Raw genomic sequence first — 22247 nt, forward strand, 5'->3', positions numbered from 1 at the left:
AGCCAACAGGGTACTCGTCCATTTTTTTCATTGTTTGCAGCTAGTGTGTTCAAAACCGGCTTTAAATCTAAACCGAACCGGTTTGGACAACGGCTAGTCAAAACCGGTTCGACTCAAACCGGTTTAGAAGCAAGGTAAGCCAGCCTGCTACGTCGGTTCGGTCCGGTTTATAAGCAGATTTATTTTAAACCGGTTCGGTTTTAAATCCGGTTAGATAGATCTTAAGGGGACCGGTCCTGTAACTGGCGGTTTGGGTCGGTTTGGGAACCGGTTTGAGTGAAACCGGTTTTAAACCCAAACCGGTTCGGTTCAATTTGCCTAAAACCGGTCCCAAACCAAGTTTCTGTACACCTCTATCTGCAGGCTGCAGCCCATAATAATGATTTTCAGATTTTGAAAAGAATCTAACTATTTAGATCGGCCCAACAGAGCAGCCCACAAATGTTGGGTTACGTTTTGATTAATTAACACTAAACAATTAACGATCATCGGAACTAGGAATGCTAATACACATTCCATAGTTTACTTACCTCGGTTTTAACAACAACGACATTTCGTTTATGTTTAACTAGCTAAATCCGACATATCCTATTTCTTTTTATGTATTTTAATGTCTTATAGAGGAAAGAGGGACAAATTAAGACACTTGAGTTTTAACTTTTAAGTAAAATTTTCATGGTTATGATACCCCAAAATCGAACCATTGAAAATTAAAATTGAATCATTACTAAAAGTTTGGTTCCGGTTTGGTTTCACAGTTTGAGCTTCGATAACAAATTGAGTTTAAAATAAGAAATATTAATCTACTTATACATTCAATTCTAATTCTAACTAAACACCAACAAAAGACTAATATTATTTAAGAGAATCATAAGAAGAACAAGGATAAATTTGGTCATATATATATATATATATATAGGGTTAGGTTAAAGTAAAAATCCACTTGAGTTGTGAAAACTCTAGAAACTCATTCTCAATCACATGTTTTTAATTAAAGTTTGAATTATGTGGTCACAATTAAAGTTAATAAAAAATGTAAACATAAATATAACTTGTTCTCTCTCCTGAAAACATATAAAAAAATTAGTAAAAAAATGTTAAAAAATAGCAAAACAATTTTTTTTTATGTTTTGATGTTTTATATTAAATGTTACAACATATATTACGTGTGCAAAAAAAAAAACGATGTTACATAGGGTTTTCGCGGGTTTTCACAACTAAAATGAGTTTTCATTCTATACTTTCTCTCTCTCTCTCTCTCTCTCTATATATATATATATATATGGGAGAAATAAGAGATAAAATCATAACAATAACAAAGATTACAAAAAATCTTAATCCTGCAGGAAATTAAACTAATTTAAAATTGTAATAGGCAAGTCAAGTCGTATTAAATAAGACTTTGTCCAATTATGTTTTAATTATATATAAAATATATAATAAAACATAATCTAATGCTAAATATTTAAGAAGGTTCAAATGCATATAACATTTACGGTTTGGTCCGGTTTCATATGGTCAGTTATCAATATCAACCGTAAACCAAACCTTTCGTTACAGTTTAAAATTTTTGAAAATGACCGTCCGAAAGTTTTAAGAAAAAAAATCAACTGTGAAACCAATCTGATGACTGGTTTGAACAGTTTCACGATTTCAAACTGAACAATGAGCACTCATAAGTTTGTTACATGATTAATAGGGTGACACTCCGCTAAACATATCATTTTCCGTACAATGCTTAATTATGATTTCTTTACGTTAATTCCCGCAAGATTGGATTTTGTTAGGTTTAATCACAAAGAGTCTAGCATAAGCTCTCACATACACGATACATTGTGTTTAAGTAATTTTAAAAATTACTCAAACTTTTGGATTTTATCCTATGTATAAAAGCATTGCTAATTAACTTGTTTAAATGACTCAAAAGTATTTATCAAACCTATAACGGTTGATTCTATATTATACGAATATAAAGATTCTGACTTACGGAGCGCTCAAAGATATATTTAAATATACAGGTTATTACGTATGTGTGCATATATAATTATATACACAAAACATATACGCATGTGTACATGTATGCATTAGTGAATTATGCTTTCTTTTAGGTCAACATAAGACAAGAAACTAGATGATATTCTAAGTTAAACTTCAAGGTGGTAAACAAATAATTCACCGTCGTCTTTTACCACACATCCATCACCTTCCGATATGTCCTCCAAGCCATTTCAAGAAAGAATAATAATATAATGCAAGTGCAATCTTTATTTTCAAAGTTATGGCATAAGCACCAATCAATCACCACCATACCCCCACCCCTGTTTCCTCTCCCTCTACCTCAGCTCACAAATCCAAAATCTTAAAAGAAAATCTTGTAACCTAGTTAATCACAGAAACCATACTTACTAATTTATTTTCAAGAACGTGGCTGCAATTCATTCTTATATTCTATATAAACTTAACCGTTTTTGCAAAATCAAACAACTACTTATACACCACACAACAAACAACACCATTTTTAACTCTTTTTCTCTCTTTTTCCTCTAGCCCGATATACTCCGTATATAATTTATATTTGAAATAATTACAAAAATTGTCTTTTATGTTTGTATACATCCGATTTCATTTGATGTCCTTAATCTTCAAAATTGACATGATTTATATTTTACGTTTTCAAAATGCTACACCATTTGTCTTTTGGCCCTAACCCAATTAACTATATCATTAACTCTGTTCATGTGCATTGCACATGAGGGCAAAACAGTCATTCTACCAATTTATTTATAAAAGCATTTTAATAACTAAATAAAAATACATATAAAAGATCTCTCTCTCTCTCTCTCTAGGTTACCCACCACCATGACCACACAGCCCCAAAACCACCATCCAACCAACCGCAATATAATCGTTGGCCACCAATATCAAGAGAACCGTCGACCACCACCATCAATAGAACCGCCAGCCACCGCCATTTCAACATGTTAGTAAAATTGGGGGTTTAAATCCACGAAATTGGGGTTACGGCGGTTATTTTTCTTCTCTACGACTCTTCGTGTTCACCCTGGCATCTATTTTTCTGTTAAGATTTTTGAGGGGTTTAGCAATTAAGGTCAAGTATTCTGGCTAGATCTATTATTGTGGTCAGTTTGTGGCTAGCTCACCACCATAGCAGAAGCCACAACCATCAATGCCGAATAATCTAAACTTGAATGGTTCAGATATAAACTCGGTGGCGGCACCAGTAGAGGTTAGAGACGGTGGCGGCGCCAGATGTTGGAGACGGTGGATGTTGGAGATAGTGGATTCGTTGATGTTGGAGGTGGTGGTCACAAGCGATGAGGTCAGGTGGAGACGGTGGTCACAACGGAGGTCGTAGTCATAGGTGATGTTCAGTCAGTTTGTACATAGTTCGACTGTTTATTTTAGTTGTTTTAATTGTTTATTTTAGGAACTTTGGTACTTCATACAAGTTTATAGTATTTCATGCCACAGGTATTTAAAAAGGTTAATTTGGACCTGTACAAGCATGGGATGAATACCCGGGATGCCAAGCACGCGAACGAGACGGAAAACATTTTCAGCTGATGAAGGGACCCATCACGGAACGCGATGGGTGGAAGGATAACCATCGCGTATCACGATGGAGTTAAATAATATTTTATTGCTGATTAGGGAGAGACCCATCGCGTACCGCAATGGGTGTCGCACAGACGAGAATTTTAGGGTTTTCATTTATATTATATTTTTACGAACCTATTCGTCATTAAGCAGTTTGCAAACCATTTTCAGGGCAAAAGAGGATCCTTCAATCAATTCCAACAATCTCTAAGTCATTTATATGCTCCATAACATCGAGATTGAAGATCGAGAGATGACGAATCACAGCTAATCCTTTGAGTCATACCTGGGATGTATAGTTTGTAATCTTTCAGTATTTTTCTCATGTACTAGAACAACTAATTGTAATTGTCTTTCGTTCATCTATGAGTATCGATGTTTAGTATTACTATGCATTCAGTCAGTTTAGGTTTTTGTCGATCTGAACGATTAGTTTGTCAGTTGCTATAATAATTGCTTGTAGGGTTGTGTTGACTAGTTAATTGTAGGAAAGCATACAATTGCCCTTAGTTGAGTCACACTGGCAAGGACCGTTTGATAACTAGTGTCGTTGTTAGCAATTGTTGAAGCCTACGGTTTAGCTCGTTAAGCAACCTTTAGTTGACCAATGATAATTAATCTGTTAAGTTGTATGAGAATACTGTTAGTTGCTTACTTGAATTCCTGGGTATTATTTGCTTTGTTAATTGATTGAACTTTGCTTAATTACTTGTTTGATATCAAAACCAAATTATTTGCTAGTGTGATCAACACTCATAACTGTTTACTTCATAATGTTAGGAGTTAGTTTCACGTTGCACTGGCCGCATACTCCTCGTGGTTCAACACCCTACTTACCTGACTAGTTTAAGGTGATTAGGACGTTGATTCGTATTGTTTTTTTACTAGATAGTGACACTCTTTCATAAAAATGGCGCTGTTGCTGGGAGTTAGTGCGCTTAGTGTTTTCGTGTATTTGATTTCTTTGTTTTTAGTTTAATTTAGTAGTAATTTTTATATTTAGTCTTTAATTTTTGTTTTCCCAATTTACGCGGGGTGTGTTGTTTGTGCAGGTAGTAGGTTTATGCACACCCACCATTCAAAAAGACATTCACCGCTTATTTTCGAGCCAGAGATTGAACAGGTAGCCCGGCAGAATCGAGCTCAGATCAGAGAATCCACTATGGAAAGTCAAAATCATAACCAAAACCTTAACCAGAATCAAAACCAAAACCAACTACCCGAAGACAATACCTTTCACCTGAACCAAAATCCACCCAACAATGACCAACTACCACCGATTAATACCATTGAACAGCCAAACAACTCAGTCCGACAATCTAGAAACCGAAACATTGACAGACCCGGACCATTAGCCCCACATAACACCCCTAACCAGAGAGCTCGGGTTAACCAAGATGAGGACTATGCCAGTATTCACACCAAGGATGAAGAAGACGGGGAATGGAATGCAACCGATCAGGGGCAAGATGGTAGTAATGGGGACGATTGGAGAGTTAGACAGAATTACGGGTATGAGCCAAGAAATGAAGATAATGTTGTTTGGGACGTGGAAGAACCGGTTAATTGGAGGAGTGCCGGGTTGAGAAATAGGAACAGGGGTAGAAATGGAATTGGGAGGTTTCATGCTGAGAAAAGACAAGGGGCGGTTTCGTAAATCAAAAGGGCAGACGAAGGAATTATGTAGCCCTGGTTCAGGGCGTAAATAGTCGGTTCAGACCGGCTATCTCAGATGGCGAATCCCCGATTGTCCCACAGGTTCATGTACCGGGACAACAAACGTTTAAGTCACGACCATCCTATATCAACATTGTTCCTCACTTTCATGGGATGGCGTGTGAAGACCCGTATTCACACTTATCAGATTTTTTAGCTATCTGTGGGTCTATTGGTGATGTTACGTTTGATCAGGATGAGATTAGGTTGCGATTGTTCCAGTTTTCAGTGAAAGACAAAGAAAAACACTGGTTCAACTCGTTACCGATGCACAATATCGAGAATTGGGGTGAGATGCAGCAGTTATTCCATTACAAGTATTATTCGCAATCAAATACAAACGAGGCCCGGATCGAGATTCGTCACCGGGTGAATTATTTCAGGAAATGTTTACTCGTTTAAAAGAGATGATTAGAAAATGCCCGCACCATTATATTGAGTTGTGGGAATTGGTGAAGAGTATTGTTGATGGGTTGACATATGAGGTTAGGAAGTATTTGAAGGCATCGTGTAATGGTCAACTATTAAACCAGCTGGAAGAGGATGATTGGGATTTTTTGGAATTCATGTGTGAAGATTCCAAGTCAAAAGCCTCAGCCGAGAGAAGGAGGAAACTGGTGAATACCTAGTCATTTAAATTAGCTTCTCGTGAGTCTGTGAGAATTGCAGAAATGGAATGGGAACTGGTGGTTTATAGATGAGAGAAAAAGAAAGATGTTGGTAAAGTTGGGGTAAAATTCCCGGTTTGTGAAAATTGTGGTGAGTTGGGGCACAAAACAGAAATTGCCTCGGTTTTGATGATGAGGAGTTTTCCGAAGAGGAAGAGGTGAATTATGCTTACGGGGATTCCAAAGAACAAGGGTTTAACTCAAACACTTATCACACGTGCCTGAGGAACCACCCGAACTTCAAATATGGGAATGCCTCGAGTCAGTCAATCCCAAAATTTCAGAGGTCCAGCCAGAACTGAAAGCAGAATAGCAACCGTCAGGGCGGTTTTAAGCAAGGTTTGTATAATCAGAATAGCAGTCGAGGTTATAACAGAGATGGTTACCGGGGGTAACAATTCATCGGGTAATCAAAATCAGGACCAGCAGAAGGGATCTTCGGGTAATTCAAACGAGCCGGTGCGCTCGAAATTGGATGCGTTGTTGAAGTTAGTGACAGATAATCAGAAAGAGAAACATAAACAGTTTGAGTTACGGGATAAATCCTAAGAGATGATGTCGAAACAAATTGGTCAGCTAACAGTAGATATGGCAAAGTTGCAGAAAAGTGTGGGTCAGCTACTGAGCGACACCATAGTAAACCTGCGGCACTTCAGTTCGAGCTCGAAGAAAGACGTCAATCAGGTAAGTATTTTAAGGAGCGGTAAGAAATATGATAACATGGTTGGGCTTCCACCACCAAAGGTTGGTGGGGGTGGTGGAGGAGATTGATGAAAATGTCATCAGCGATGACGAACCAGTACTGGTTATTTTAACTAAAAATAATAAAAGTGAAAACAAAATTAACGAACCGGTTCTGAAGGATGGTGCCAACAACTCTAAGGATAAGGGGAAGTGTAAAACCGTCCCCTATCCCGATGCTTTGTTGGCACCATCAAAGGTGAAAATGGCATCTAAACAGGGCTCGCAACAAGAGGAAATGCGAGAAACGTTTAAACAGGTTAAAATTAGCATTCCCCTATTAGATGCCATAAAGCAAGTTTTCGTCTATGCTAAGTACCTAGAAGATTTGTGTACACAAAAGAGGAATCGCAAGATTTCCAAACATATTGATTTGACTGATAATGTGAGTGCAATTCTTTCAGGTGCTCTTCCACCTAAGTTACAAGATCCGGGGGCGCCCATTATATCCATTCATGTTGGTGATTTTAAAATGGCACGAGCACTCTTAGATCTTGGAGCTAGTATTAGTATCCTCCCAAGAAGTCTATACGTCAGTATGACTTTGGTCCACTTTGGGCAGCCGCCACCATGGTCGTTTTAGCCGACCAAACACCGAAACTTCCCCGAGGAATGCTACATGATGTGATTGTTAAGGTGGGAGATTTTTACTATCTAGTTGACTTTTTAGTTCTTGATTATGTTTCAGATGAGAGAACCAAACAGCCCACGGTTATACTCGGTAGGCCATTTTTTGCCACTGCTAATGCAAAAATTGCAAAACTGATACTGTGACTTGGCATTTGGTAACCATAAGCTTAGGTTAAATGTTTTCACACATGTAAATAATTCTCCGGTTGATGATGAGTGTTTTATGACCAATATTATTGACGAGTGCATCCCGTTATACGACTCGGTCTTGGATACGGACGGCACAACGGAGACGTGTTTAATGTTTGATAGTTTACAGGTGGAAACTGACAAGCAGCGGGAGGAGGAAAAGACAAAGTTGAAGGTTGCAGCTTTGAGAGGAGATCGACCTCCGTGGTCGGTTCAGGTGGAGCCACTACCCGAGAAAATCAGTACCGGGTTAAAACCATCTTTGCAGGAGGCACCAAAAGTTCGAGCTGGACGAACTACCGAAGCATTTAAAATATGCTTTCCTTGGTAAGAATGATACTTAACCTGTAATTATAGCTTATAACTTATCTTTGTAGTGAAGAAAGAGGTGCTGAAGTGGCTTGATGCAGGAATTATTTTCGCCATTTCTGACAGCACATGGGTGAGCCCGACTCAGACCGTTCGAAGATGGCGGGCATCCAAGTCGTTAAGGACGACTTAGGTAACGAGGTTGCCACCCGGCCGGTAACCGAGTGGCGTATTTGCATTGATTATCAAAAACCAAATGCGACAACATCAAAAGATCACTTTCCACTTCTGTTTATCGATCAGATTGTTGATAAGCTATCAAGTCAGAAATTTTATTGTTTTTAGATGGTTATTCGAGATATAGCCATGTAGCTATTCATCCTGAATATCAGGAAAAGACCACGTTTACTTGCCCCTATGGCACATTTGCATTTAGGCGAATGCCATTCGGGCTATGTAACACCCCCGCCACATTCCAAAGGTGTATGATAAGTATCTTTTTAGATATGGTGGGGGAGTGTCTGGAAATCTTCATGGATGATTTCTCGATTTTCGGTGCACATCTTTTGAGTTTTGTTTAAATCAGCTCGAAAGATTTTATTTAAGGCCCCGTTCCCGGTTACCCTACTTTGGTGTTGGATTTACTCAAAAACACAGTTCTAAAATCAGAGTTTATTTAAACTTTCGCGGAATAATTTAAAACTTTAATCATCACATTGCAAACATTCATTTTTGTCTTAACATACAATTGTCTTTTCATAACATAACATAAAATAATCATGACACTTCTTCATAGATGCCAGTCTCTTTAGCTCGTACCATGTGTCCCTCCTCAAGCTAGCTGCCTCAACCTATTTGTCTGCGTGCATGCTAAAAGTCAGCTACGCTGAGTGAGTTCTAGTTAATCAATTAACATACAATACATTCCTATCCTTACTCATACGCGTCCGAAGATACGTATTCATACCTTACTTTGCTATTACTTCTTTCACACATACTTTATATACATGCATACGTACTTACATACTTTCTTTCATAAAACCCTATGGTATACCATAAGCTATTCTATCTTAAACATCTCAGATATTATAAGGGTCTGGTTCCTAACATCTCAGATATTATAAAGGTCTGGTCCCTATCATCTCAAATATTATGAGGGTCTGGTCCCTAACATCTCAGATATTATAAGGGTCTGGTCCCTATCATCTCAGATATTATGAGGGTCTGGTCCCTATCATAAGCACATACTTTACTTGTCTTATGTATATAATATTTACATACACACTCATTCACATAACCATCATATAGTAATAACATTCAGTGCACGATCATACACGTATCATATACCTATCACTTAAGATAAGCATTTTAACTGCCACATAGGAGTATGCACACAGCCCCGAAAACATAACAAGGAAATGGGGCTAGAACTCACCTGGAGACGATTTCTCTCACCGTCAATGGTAATGCCATTCCTTAGCTGTGCACGGCTAACTGTACAATACGTTATGTGCGTCAATTATCCATTACTACTACTTCATACATCTAAGTTAATTAAACCCGCAACTAACGGGGGTCCGGGGGCAGCGCCCCTGGTAGCGGGGTCTAGGGCGGCAGCCCCTAGCAGGGTCCAAGGGGCAGAGCCCCTGGCTGGGGTTGAATTTCGCATAGAATTTCGCTTCGCATAGATTTTTCGCTTCTCACCGATGAGCGAAGCGAAATACCTATTTCGCTTCTTACGGCTGAGCGAAGCGAAATACCTGTTTCGCTTCTCACGGCTGAGCGAAGCGAAATACCTGTTTCGCTTCTCATGAATGAGTGAAGCGAAATACCTGTTTCGCTTCTCATGGATGAGCGAAGCGAAATTCCTTCCCTTCTTCGTTTTTACCATTTTAAAGCCATTTTACTTTGTGACTCTTCCTCAGGACCTGATTTTTTACTCTTTTTCAACTTTCGACACATTCTGACCCCATGCACCTGATCCTGAACCCATATCTCTCATAGTCCAAACTCCACCTTTTTATCTTAAAGTGCACCCAAGAGGTTATAACTTACCAAGTTTATATTTTTCTTACATTTCACAACCCGATCTATCATTATATCTGTTTGCATGCCAATTCTAACCATAAAACTTAACCATTTAAACCGAAACCTACCTTTTTTCTTCGGGTTCGAGTTCAGATCCGGAAAATACGTAGATCTGGACGTGATTCTTATTATTTGATGATGTCTACACACGAGATTCTTCCTTCTTTCTCTCTTTTTTTTACACGGATTTGGATTCGGAATGTAGAGAGAAAGTGTGTGTTCTTGAGTGTGTGTGTGGTGAAAGGTAACAAAATGGTGAAAGGGTGGAGGGGTTAGGCTTATATTGGGGGCTATGGGCCCCACAACCCACTCACAATTCCAAATCCAAATCCAAATATTAGCCAAACACTAAACACACGACTAACTTAACGACACACACACAACAATAAATTCTCTTTTATTGTAATCTCGTAATACGGATGTTACATTTTGAAAAGATGTATCGAAACGAACTTGGTTCTTAGTTGGGAGAAGAGACATTTTATGGTCCAACAGGGGATTGTTTTGGGCCATGTTGTGTTGAGTCGTGGGATAGAGGTAGATTGGGATAAGGTTCAAGTTATTTCAACTCTACCTCATCCCACGAATGTCAAGGGCATTACAACATTTCTTTTGCATGCTGAGTTTTATAGACGATTCATTTAGGGTAGTGATATTACCATACCCTTATGTAATTTATTGCTTAGGATGCCCCCCTTACCATTTGACATTAATACCAAATGTGCTAAGGCCTTGAACATATTGAAATAGAAATTGGTTGAAGCCCTCAATCTTGGGCCCATTAACGAGTCCTTCCCAAACAAACAGATTTTGGCGGTTTCTCAAAACCCATGGTTTGCACATATTGTTAATTTTAAAGTTGCAGGTGACATACCGGTACATTGGCCGAGGAGGAAGAGAAAACATTTGGTGTCACAAGCAAAGAAATACATTTGGGACGACCCACATTTGTTCAAGATTGTAGCGGATCATATGATCAGACGATGCATTCCCGAGGAGGATGTTAGATCGGTGTTGGAACACGTGCATTCATCCTCATGTGGGGATCACTTTAGTGGCCAAAAAACAACTCGAAAAGTTTTAACTAGTAGCTTTTATTGGCCATCATTGTTTAAGGATACTCATGAGTTCGCGACACGCTGTTTAAACTTTAAAGTGTCAACAACTTGGGAGTATTTCTAAGAGGGATGAGATGTCCTTGAAACCGATCCTGGTTACTGATATTTTTTATGTGTGGGGGATCGATTTCATGGGCCCATTCTCGAACATGTACGGTAATTTATATATATCCTAGTGGTCGTCGACTATGTGTCTAAATGGGTTGAGGAGATAGCCACTAGGACCAATCATCACCTTGTAGTTTGCAATTTTTTTCAAAGCAATATTTTCTCGAGATTTGGAATCCCCCGAACTATAATTAGTGATAGGGAATCTCATTTCAAAATTTTCAAGTATGGTAAATTGCTTAAACGATACGGGGTTGATCATATAATTGCACTCCTTACCATCAACAAATTAGTGGACAAGTTGAAGTATATAATCGGAAAATTAAACTAATTTTACAGAAAAAACAATTCGGACAGACCAAAAGGATTGGTCAACAAAGTTGACCGATGCCTTGTGGGCTTACCGAACCGCTTATAAAACACCGATCAGTACCACACCTTATAAACTTGTGTATGGAAAGGATTGTCATTTACCGGTTGAAATTGCTCAACGTGCTTATTGGGCCATTAAACAAGTTAACACTAGCTATGATGATGCAGGTAAAGCTAGGAAATTGGCATTGTGCAAGATCAAGAAGCAGTGGGATGAGGCATACGAGTGTGCATCGGCATATAAAGCGAAGATGAAAAAGGTACATGATGCGAAGATCCGGTTGAAGAACTTTGAAGTCAGACACAAATTTTGGTTATAAAACATGAGGATGAAGCTCTTCCCAGGTAATTGCTTAAACGATATGGGGTTGATCATATAATTGCCACTCCTTACCATCAACAAATTAGTGAACAAGTTAAAATATCTAATCGGCAAGTTAAACAAATTTTACAGAAAAAACAATTTGAACAGACCAAAAGGATTGGTCAACTAAGTTGACCGATGCCTTGTAGGCTTACCGAACCGCTTATAAAAAACCGATCAGTACCACATCTTATAAACTTGTGTTTGGAAAGGATAGTCATTTACCGGTTGAAATTGCACAACGTGCTTGTTGGGCCATTAAACAAGTTAACACTGGCTATAATGATGTAGGTAAAGCTACGAAATTGGCATTGTGCGAGATCAAGAAGTATTGGGATGAGGCATACGAGTGTGCATCGGCATATAACGCGAAGATGAAAAAGGTACATGATGCGAAGATTCGGTTGAAGAACTTTGAAGTCGGACATAAAGTTTGGTTATACAACACGAGGATGAAGCTCTTCCCAGGTAATTGCTTAAATGATAAGGGGTGATCATATAATTGCCACTCCTTACCATCAACAAATTAGTGGACAAGTTGAAGTGTCTAATCGGCAAATTAAACAAATTTTACAGAAAAAAACAATTCAGACAGACCAAAAGGATTAGTCAACTAAGTTGACCGATACCTTGTGGGCTTACCAAACCGCTTGTAAAACACCGATCAGTACCACACCGTATAAACTTGTGTATGGAAAGGATTGTTATTTACCGGTTGAAATTGCACAACGTGCTTATTGGGCCATTAAAAAGTTAACACTAGCTATGATGATGCAGGTAAAGCTAGGAAATTGGCATTGTGCGAGATCAAGAAGTAGTGGGGTGAGTCATATGAGTGTGCATCGGCATATAAGGCGAAGATGAAAACGGTACATGATGCGAAGATCCGGTTGAAGAACTTTGAAGTCGGACATAAAGTTTGGTTATACAACACGAGGATGAAGCTCTTCCCGGGTAATTGCTTAAACGATACGGGGTGATCATATAATTGCCACTCCTTACCATCAACAAATTAGTGGACAAGTTAAGTGTCTAATCGGCAAATTAAACAAATTTTACAGAAAAAAACAATTCAGACAAACCAAAAGGATTAGTCAACTAAGTTGACCGATACCCTGTGGGCTTACCAAACCGCTTATAAAACACCGATCAGTACCACACCGTATAAACTTGTGTATGGAAAGGATTGTCATTTACCGGTTGAAATTGCACAACGTGCTTATTGGGCCATTAAAAAAGTTAACACTAGCTATGATGATGCAGGTAAAGCTAGGAAATTGGCATTATGCGAGATCAAGAAGTAGTGGGATGAGGCATATGAGTGTGCATCGGCATATAAGGCAAAGATGAAAAAGGTACATGATTGTAGGTCCCCCCGGGGCGTCGCCGATCGATACGAGATCCGCACGAGGTCTAGGAGTGCGGAATCCTCCCCGGGGCGTCGCCGATCGATACGAGATCCGCACGAGGTCTAGGAGTGCGGAATCCTCCTAGACTCGTTAATGGTGTAGAAGACAAAGAACACGATTACACACAAACACATACACGAACAAACACACGAACGGGATAAACACATCTGCAGATCTTTTATATAATAACCGAAACACTTACATACCAAACATAAAAACAAATGACACGGCCGACCCGAGGTGAGCTCTACCTCGGGCCGTCCCACACGGCTCACTCTCTCGGTTTCTCTCTTGACTAATAAACTGATCACAAAAACACTCTTATTTTCTGGATTACCAACCTAAACAAGACACAGCCGATATATATAATCACAACTTCACAGGCTTGGGCTTGGGCCAGTAGGCGAAGTTGTTGTAACTTCGCCTATGGCGAAGTTGTTCAAACTTCGTACTTCGTTTCGGCTGAACAGAATTGCATAGCGACGGTCACAAAACATGCACCAACAGACTCCCCTTTGACCGTTGCTCTCAATTCTAACAAACACAAAAGATCATCTGTTACAAAACATGCACCAACAGACTCCCTCTTAACTGATGATCTTCTGTTTGCTCTTCAACCAGCCGTGTCTGAAACTGTCGTGTAGCTTCACAAATCTACCAATCACCCAGCGTCTTCCATATCAGATCTCCCCTTCAGTGTAAGCTTCTACGACTATATAGATTGAGGTCTTTGAAATGCATGCATCTTCGTGCCTAATTGATCATCTCAACCAATCACGTGAGTCCTTCTGACTTCACCAACACGTGAAGTTCTTCTAACTTCACCAACACGTGAAGTTGGGCTCCCTCCACAACTTCACCAACAAGTCGGCATAAGATAAGGTTTAATCTTCAACTACTCAACATCAAGTGATCAATTTCATCACAAAACCATCTTGACAGAATCTAACACACATGACCATTAATTAATCTGAAGCATTTTAATCACCAGGGATAACGATCAAGAACATAAACACTTTAATTCCCGATTAAATCCAACTTGTTCCAAAATTTTCACTTTAATAAATAAGCATCACGTTTCAGGATCCAATTCTCGAACGCCTTGAAAATAACAAAAATAATATGCTCTGACCGCAATCCAGTAATGACGAAAACCTTCAGTTCAATTTGACTTTCTTCAGTTGGTCAACCTCGAACAACAACTATTTCATTGCCCACAAACACCCAAATATGTGTCAATATCCAGTATCAATCAATATCCCATTCACAACCTCAACTCCATATCCAGAGTTGACACGTATTTGTTCACACGTAAGACCCAGAGATAACAAGTTTCACTCGTTGACGGAACAACATCTCCGGTCTCACAATAATCGTGTACACCTGGCCATACAGACGAAAACTCCAAAACACTCTTTTTTTTTTTTTTTTTTTTTTTTTTTCTTGTTAACTTTGTCTAATGTCAACTTCGCCTATCCATAACTTCGCCTGACTGATAAGCGAACTTGTGAGGTATGCGAAGTTGTGGATAACTTCGCTTAACCTTATATCATCGCCTAAACCCTAAAATTTAAGCGACAACTTCGCCTGAACCCCATAACTTCGCTTGTGGCGCTGATCGGCCAGAAACGCATCAGAAACGTGCCAGAAACACCAAAACGCAGATCTCGAACCATAGCATAAGAGCCTAAGGCTCTGATACCACTTGTAGGTCCCCCCGGGGCGTCGCCGATCGATACGAGATCCGCACGAGGTCTAGGAGTGCGGAATCTTCCTAGACTTGTTAATGGTGTAGAAGACGAAGAACACGATTACACACAAACACATACACGAACAAACACACGAACGTGATAAACACATCTGCAGATCTTTTATATAATAACCGAAACACTTACATACCAAACATAAAAACAAATGAAACGGCCAACCCGAGGTGAGCTCTACCTCGGGCCGTCCCACACGGCTCACTCTCTCGGTTTCTCTCTTGACTAATAAACTGATCACAAAAACACTCTTATTTTCTGGATTACCAACCTAAACAAGACACAGCCGATATATATAATCACAACTTCACGGGCTTGGGCTTGGGCCAGTAGGCGAAGTTGTTACAACTTCGCCTAAGGCGAAGTTGTTATAACTTCGCCTATGGCAGAAGTTGTTACAACTTCGCCTATGGGGAAGTTGTTATAACTTCGCCTATGGCGAAGTTGTTCAAACTTCGTACTTCGTTTCGGCTGAACAGAATTGCATAGCGACGGTCACAAAACATGCACCAACAATGATGCGAAGATCCGATTGAAGAACTTTGAAGTCGGACATAAAGTTTGGTTATACAACACTAGGATGAAGCTCTTCCCGGGTAAGTTGAAAAGTAAGTGGACGGGCTCGTTTGTGATTGTGAGAGTTGGAAATCACGGGCAACAATTTTGATGACCACATCCGACAAGTGGTGAATGGCTATCGATTAAAGCCATATTTGGAGATGGAAGATTTCACAAGATGGACAAGGAATCGGTGAGTTTCATTATGATCTCACCGGTTTATGATGACAATTGAGTGTTCGAGCCATTATCGAGCTGTAGACACGCAATTCAGCGCTAACCGGGAGGCAACCCGGGGTTTGTAAGTTTGTTTCCAATTTTTTTTCGGTTTGTTGAGTCGTATATTGATTATTGTCTTGAGTTTTGTGCAGCAAAGACCATGTGTGGGGAGGCTTTGTGGTGAAGTGAAAGTCATAAAAGTTCGGTAAGAGATTGGTCGATTACACGTCATTCTAGGTACGTAGAGTGTGTTTTAACTTCGAAAACGTGTTCAGGGTGATGTCGGGATGTCAAAAAATGGTCGGGTTGGAAAATGCCCGTGCCCGAAAATGGGCAAAACTTTCTTTTAACCAGACCCATCACGGTACGCGATGAGCTTGGTTAACACCCCATCGTGTATCGCAATGGGGGATTGACTATCTTGTCAACTGACGTCATCGCGGTACGCGATGATGCCAGCCGTACGCGATGAGGTGTAACCCTAATTTAGTCCGATTTGGGTCGCGATAAGCAACCCGTATCTTCCATACCCATCGTGTACCGTGATGGGTTATGGATGATCCGAAAAAAATATAATATATAAATTGCCACCCACCACCGCTTCACCTTCATCATCTTTTCGCATCTTCTTATTTCTCTCTATTACCGCCACCACCGATCACCGCTATATCACCATCATCATCTTACATCATCATCACCCCACCATACATCTTCTTCTTCCATCATTATCATCCATTCACCGTCACCACCCCCGCCGCCATTACACATCGTCACCAAGACGATCCCCACAACCACCGCTATCCACTGCCACTTTTCTTCTTATTCTTCTTCTATCATCCTACATCTACTACCACCATCATCCACGCATCACCATCGGTCACAGCCACCACCACTTCATCGTCGTCCACCATCGTCCATCATCACCACAACCACCGTTGTCATTATTTGAATATTGATTTTGTGATTCCATCTTCGAGATAAGGTTAATTGTTTGCTAGTTAAATATTGGTCGAGTAGGTTAAGTTAGGTTGCTAGTTCGAAGTTGAACCAAGACCAGGGTTAAAATTTTAACTGTGTGATTAGTAGGTTCGGTAAATTGGTTGTTAATTGTGTGGTTAAGCTAGACTATCTACATTTTGGTAAATATTAGTTTCCGGGTTTTGGTGCGGTTTAATTTGTGTTTGTGTTTGGACACGGCGAGAATTGTATTTGCAGGTCGGTATTTCAAATGTTAGAATGACGAGGCAGGTTTTTAAGTTAAAACAAATTAAAAATATTTATTGTAATATATATAATAATATTTTAATGTTATTTTAATAAATAAAAACTATAAAAAGAAATTTTTAATATTTTTATATATAATAATAATAATATTCTAATATATATAATAAATAATAATATTTTAAGTACTAATAATATTATAATTATATATATGAATTACGAAACCAGATTCGTCCTATTATTTTATGCACTGGCAATTATTTGGTTGTTGGCACGTTTTTCGAGAAAGTTAATCAATGTTGTTTTTGTGTAATCGGGTCAGTTTTGTGTTTATTTATATGTGTCGATTCGTGTACAGATCCTCTATTTGTTGAGTCTTCGGGGATAAAGTTTGCTAGTTTGAGCTTTAAACGAATTTTGGTTGACCTGCATGTATTCAATCTCCATTCGGGCAGTAATACAAGGTTTTATAAATATATACATAGGGTATCCCCGAAGTTTTTGTTTTTTTATTTTAATATTTTATTATTATTTTATTATCAGGGCAGGACCGCGACCGAAATGCTATACGATCGTCGCCGCGTGTTCTTGTTGACATATCTAATTTGATGTTCATCTTTTGCAGATATGTCTGATATACCTGGATCTTCTAGCGCCGAAGGGCGCAAGCGGCTGACGCAGCGGCCGCCGGGTGCGGGATGCCGCGGTCCCGTAGCCGCTCCGCGCGGTGCACCGGATGCCCCGCAGTTCGTGGTGCGTCCTCCGCGAGCTATGAGGTAAGGTGGGATTGAGATCCCGATTACTCCCGACCATTGAAGTCATGGAACAATATGGGCACGACCAAGTATTGCAAACACCACGAAGTTCATGTTCATACCACCGATGAATGCGCCAACCTCAAAGACGCCATCGAAGGGTATTGATGATACACAAAGTGTACATCTTATTGCATCGAATTATCCTCACATCTATGTCGAACTCTATGCAAATTCATTCTTTTAGGTACTTATTGAGTTATTTGTGAATTTGCAGGTCCGGGCACCCGCCCGACAAAGAAAACATGAAAAGAGGGCGTTTCGTGGACAAAAATCAGCATTAGCCAGTGCCAGCCCGTGCAAGGCCGTGCTTCCCGGGAATTCTGCCAGTGCCAGTCCATGCAAGCCCGTGCCAGAACAGAGAAATCTGACTTTATGGTCAGAATAAAGCAAGGGGTTGACTTTCCACATTTAGGCATGTCCGTGCAAGCCCGTGCAAGTGCCCGTGCCAGACGTCCAGACAGCATATATACACATCCATTATCCTCCTTTTTGAGTGTGGAGTCTTGGGGATTCTCTCTCAACCAAGTGTAGCATTTTTAGGGGATTCTTGGAGGCTTCCACCAACATAAGATTCATCATTCCATCCTTCAATCCTTGCTTGATTTTGGTTTGCATTTCTATGTTTAAGAGCATGTTTTGTAAGCTTATTTCTAGATTGATTGTAGTTGTATTAAGCCTTATGGGCTAAAAACATTTACTATCTAGACATTGTTGAAACTTTTACTATTGTGATTTTTATCTATGTATGTTTATGGTAATTTGGTTTTCTTTCAAGGAAATGTTGAAGTTATGATTTGATATTAATGGTGTTCATGCTTGTTAGAATTGCATACATTATTAGTCTTACAAATGTTTAGGCATTCACGTTGGAAAACTATGTTCTAGATGTTTGTTTGTAAACTTTGAATGTTCATGTTTTCTTTGTTTACATTGCTAAGTTAGGAATGACTAGTAAAGATTAGTTTGGTTATAATATTATTGATGAGCATGAAACCCTACACTTGATATTGGAAAATTGATGAGTGTTGTTATGATTCTTGACTTGGTGATTACTTGCTAGTTAAAGTTTCATAAGTTGATGTTTAATTCATGAGTTTAGCTAATTTAGTGTAATCTTAGGTGGTTAGAATGTTGTTCATGCTAGCTTTCCTTTGATTATGAGACTTTTTTGTTTTGACAAACAAGTTAGTCTATGTTTAATTCTTGATTGAAAACCCATCATGATGATTATTTGTTAGTATTAGGTTACTTAATTGTAATCTAGTATTTATGTTTAGATTCATGATGTTTACCATATCATTGCTATTTTATCACATTGGTGAAGTTGATGCATGTCTAGTTAGTTTTGTTGGATTGATCGTTTCTTGCATTTTTACTTGCTTTGTTTTCATTGTATGCTAGTTTAATTAATTTAAAATTCAAATTAATATTTCTTTGTTCGGTTGGTCATTCACAAAGATTTAGTAATAGAAAATTACCGTATCCATGGATTGACACTCGGTTCTTGCCGACACTTTATTACAAATGATAGGTACACTTGCCTTTCGTGCGTGGTTTAGTTGTAGGTGAAAACCTATTTTTAAAACCCGATTTGTGTGGAACTTTTAACCAAATTTATATATATATTCACACACGTCAAGTTTTTGGCACCGTTGCCGGGGATACGGTGATTTTCTTAGAACGATCCAAGTCTTTGATTTAGCCTTGTTTATATTTTCGATCTATTTTATTTTTACTTTATTTCATTTTTATTCATCTTATTTTTATTTATTTTTATTTCAATTTTTAGTGTCTTTTACTTGTTTTGTTAATTTTTGGTTGCCACTTTATGTATGTGTGTTATTATTTTTTTTTTAGTTTCTTCATTATTTTGTTCATTTTTATTTCATGTATATGTGATGTCCGTGATCCTTTTTGTTTGAGTGTTTCTTACAGTAATTCCTATGGAGCATCATTACTATGGAGATTATTGTGAAGGATACCATTATGATAACGGGAATTATCACATGGAGATTTGGTGCGAGATCTGTGGGGAACCCCATCACACACATGATTGCTATTATTCAACGGGGTGTCCCACGATTTTAATGAAGAACCTTGCCCTTATTCACAACCATTTGAGGGTCCCAACACACCACCTTCCCAACTCGAGCTTAGCCCGGGATTTCTAGAGTATTGGGAATAAAGAATGAAATGTTGGGACGCGATTCTCGACAAAGGGATACAAGATGTTGGGATACCACTACCGATGCTCGATACTCGTGAATATGAGGAAAAACTCCGTAGAATAGAGGCCCAAAGTATTGTGATCAATGAACTTTGTGCTAACTATCGACGGGAGAGTTTGCCTTGCTACACGAATCACAACATATATTGGGATGATGAGGATGAAATTAAAGCACCAAAACCCTTATCCATTGTTGTGTTGGAGCAAACTTAAGAACTGGGGACCATAATGGACAAAGTGCAATTCTCAAGCCCACAAAGTACCGCAAAATTCCCACCTCCGGTTCATATTATTCCATCATGGGAAGACGAGTTTAGGGATGAGTTGTTAGGTATACCACTCATGGAAGTGAATGAAGAAGAGTTCGATCCGGTTGGTGATCTTAATGTATTGGAAGCCTTATTATTTGGAAAACCAACCGTGGAAGTCATGAAAGAGCCGCACCGAGAAGAAAAGTTACAAGTGAATGGGTTCACCACCAAACCAATGACTATGGTGACATCCGATTCACTTCCTTGCACCAAAGATTGTTCGCCCATGGATGAGCATGATGATGGATCGCCACCCAAATCAAAAACACCAATGGAGATGGCATGGAGAAAGCCGAACCAACCAAAGTTCAAGGCGTGTCAATGGTCATATGAACACATCAAAAGTATAACAAAATGCCGAGATGATCGCCTTCTTCACTACATAAATTGTATCAGGTTTGGTCCGGGTAAATTTAAGTGTTGGTGGCATGACCTGTTTATTGATTTTTGCTAAAACACTTTTTATCTAAACGGGTCGTATAATAATTTTCAATATCATAGAGCCACCATTTTATAAAAGGATTACATTTTCTGTCCCAAGGATAATTAAATTGGGGGGTTGAGTCTAGCTATCGACTGTTGCAAAATGTAGCATGTTTAAGACTTTCAAGTGTGTTCGACTATGGTAGTATGTAGGGTTGCACCGTTTTCCCTCGTTGGTGCAACCCATTTGTGTGTTTCTTTTAGTATTTTATTTTGTTACAAACTATATTTTGATGGTTTGGATTATGTTGGTTGGATGCTTTTATTAATATATGATGCGTTTATAATGTGTTTGTTAGTATGTCAGTGGCATGTTATGGTTTCTTTGGTTTTAGATGCTTTCACGTGTTGTCAGGTCTTTGGAGGCACTTCTGGCAATTTTCTGGATCAAGGGAGATTTTCTGTTCTCTTGCTTATACATTTCACTTTTATAGTTTTTTTGTTGTGCAACGAGGGCGTTGCACAATTCAAGTGTGGGGAGGGAATTTTATGAATTTTGTTTGTCCAAACTTAAAATTTTTTGAAAAACTTCTAAGAAAAATTTTTATTGCAAATAATAACCACTAAGCAATTTTAATTCAACTTTAATTGTTTTGTCAAAGCACAAATCTTCAAGACATTCAAACCGAAAATCTTTAAAAAGACATACCTTTAAGCATGACAAACAAGATTCACATTCTTACCTTGCAAAAGTTACCCATTCCGCCCGTTTCTGTGACTTGGCCTCATCAGTTATTTTTCTCATGTTTTTGCGGGCAATTGAGTGAGCTGGGTAATTATTGTAAGGTAGAACTTGTTTTGGGATTGCATTTCAAAACCATATACATATACATGGCATAAACCATTGAGGAATTTAGGATAAACCCCATGTCTAGCCATTTTCCATTTATATTTTCCTTACCCATATTATTCCCTTAGTAACCCATGTGTAGCCTTTTCCCGTGTTTTTCTATTTCACCCTATTTTTATCACCACTTAGCCATATAGCCTTTATTTTCCACCCATTTTTGGTTAGAAATCTGGTTCGGCTAAATTAGTTAGTTTATTTTGCATTTCATTTTTGTATGTATTTTATCACTTGGGAACTTTAGAAGCACAATGCTATCTCCCAAAGTGAAATTGTAATATACCTATTTGTATAAATTTAGTTGGTAAAAAAAAAAGAAAAAGAAAAATCTTACAAGAAAATAAGAGAAGAATAAGAAGTTAATTCATCATATATGGGTGAAACTTGATTTCAAAGAGCAATTTTTGGTTCGTTAGCTCTCGGCTTGTTTAAACCATTTGGTTTAGTTAGTTAGATTTTTTTTATAGCTA

Source organism: Bidens hawaiensis, unplaced genomic scaffold, assembly GCF_021521415.1.
Source record: "Bidens hawaiensis isolate Kalapana, Puna unplaced genomic scaffold, B.hawaiensis_p1.1 tig00009799_1, whole genome shotgun sequence".
NCBI lineage: Eukaryota > Viridiplantae > Streptophyta > Magnoliopsida > Asterales > Asteraceae > Bidens > Bidens hawaiensis.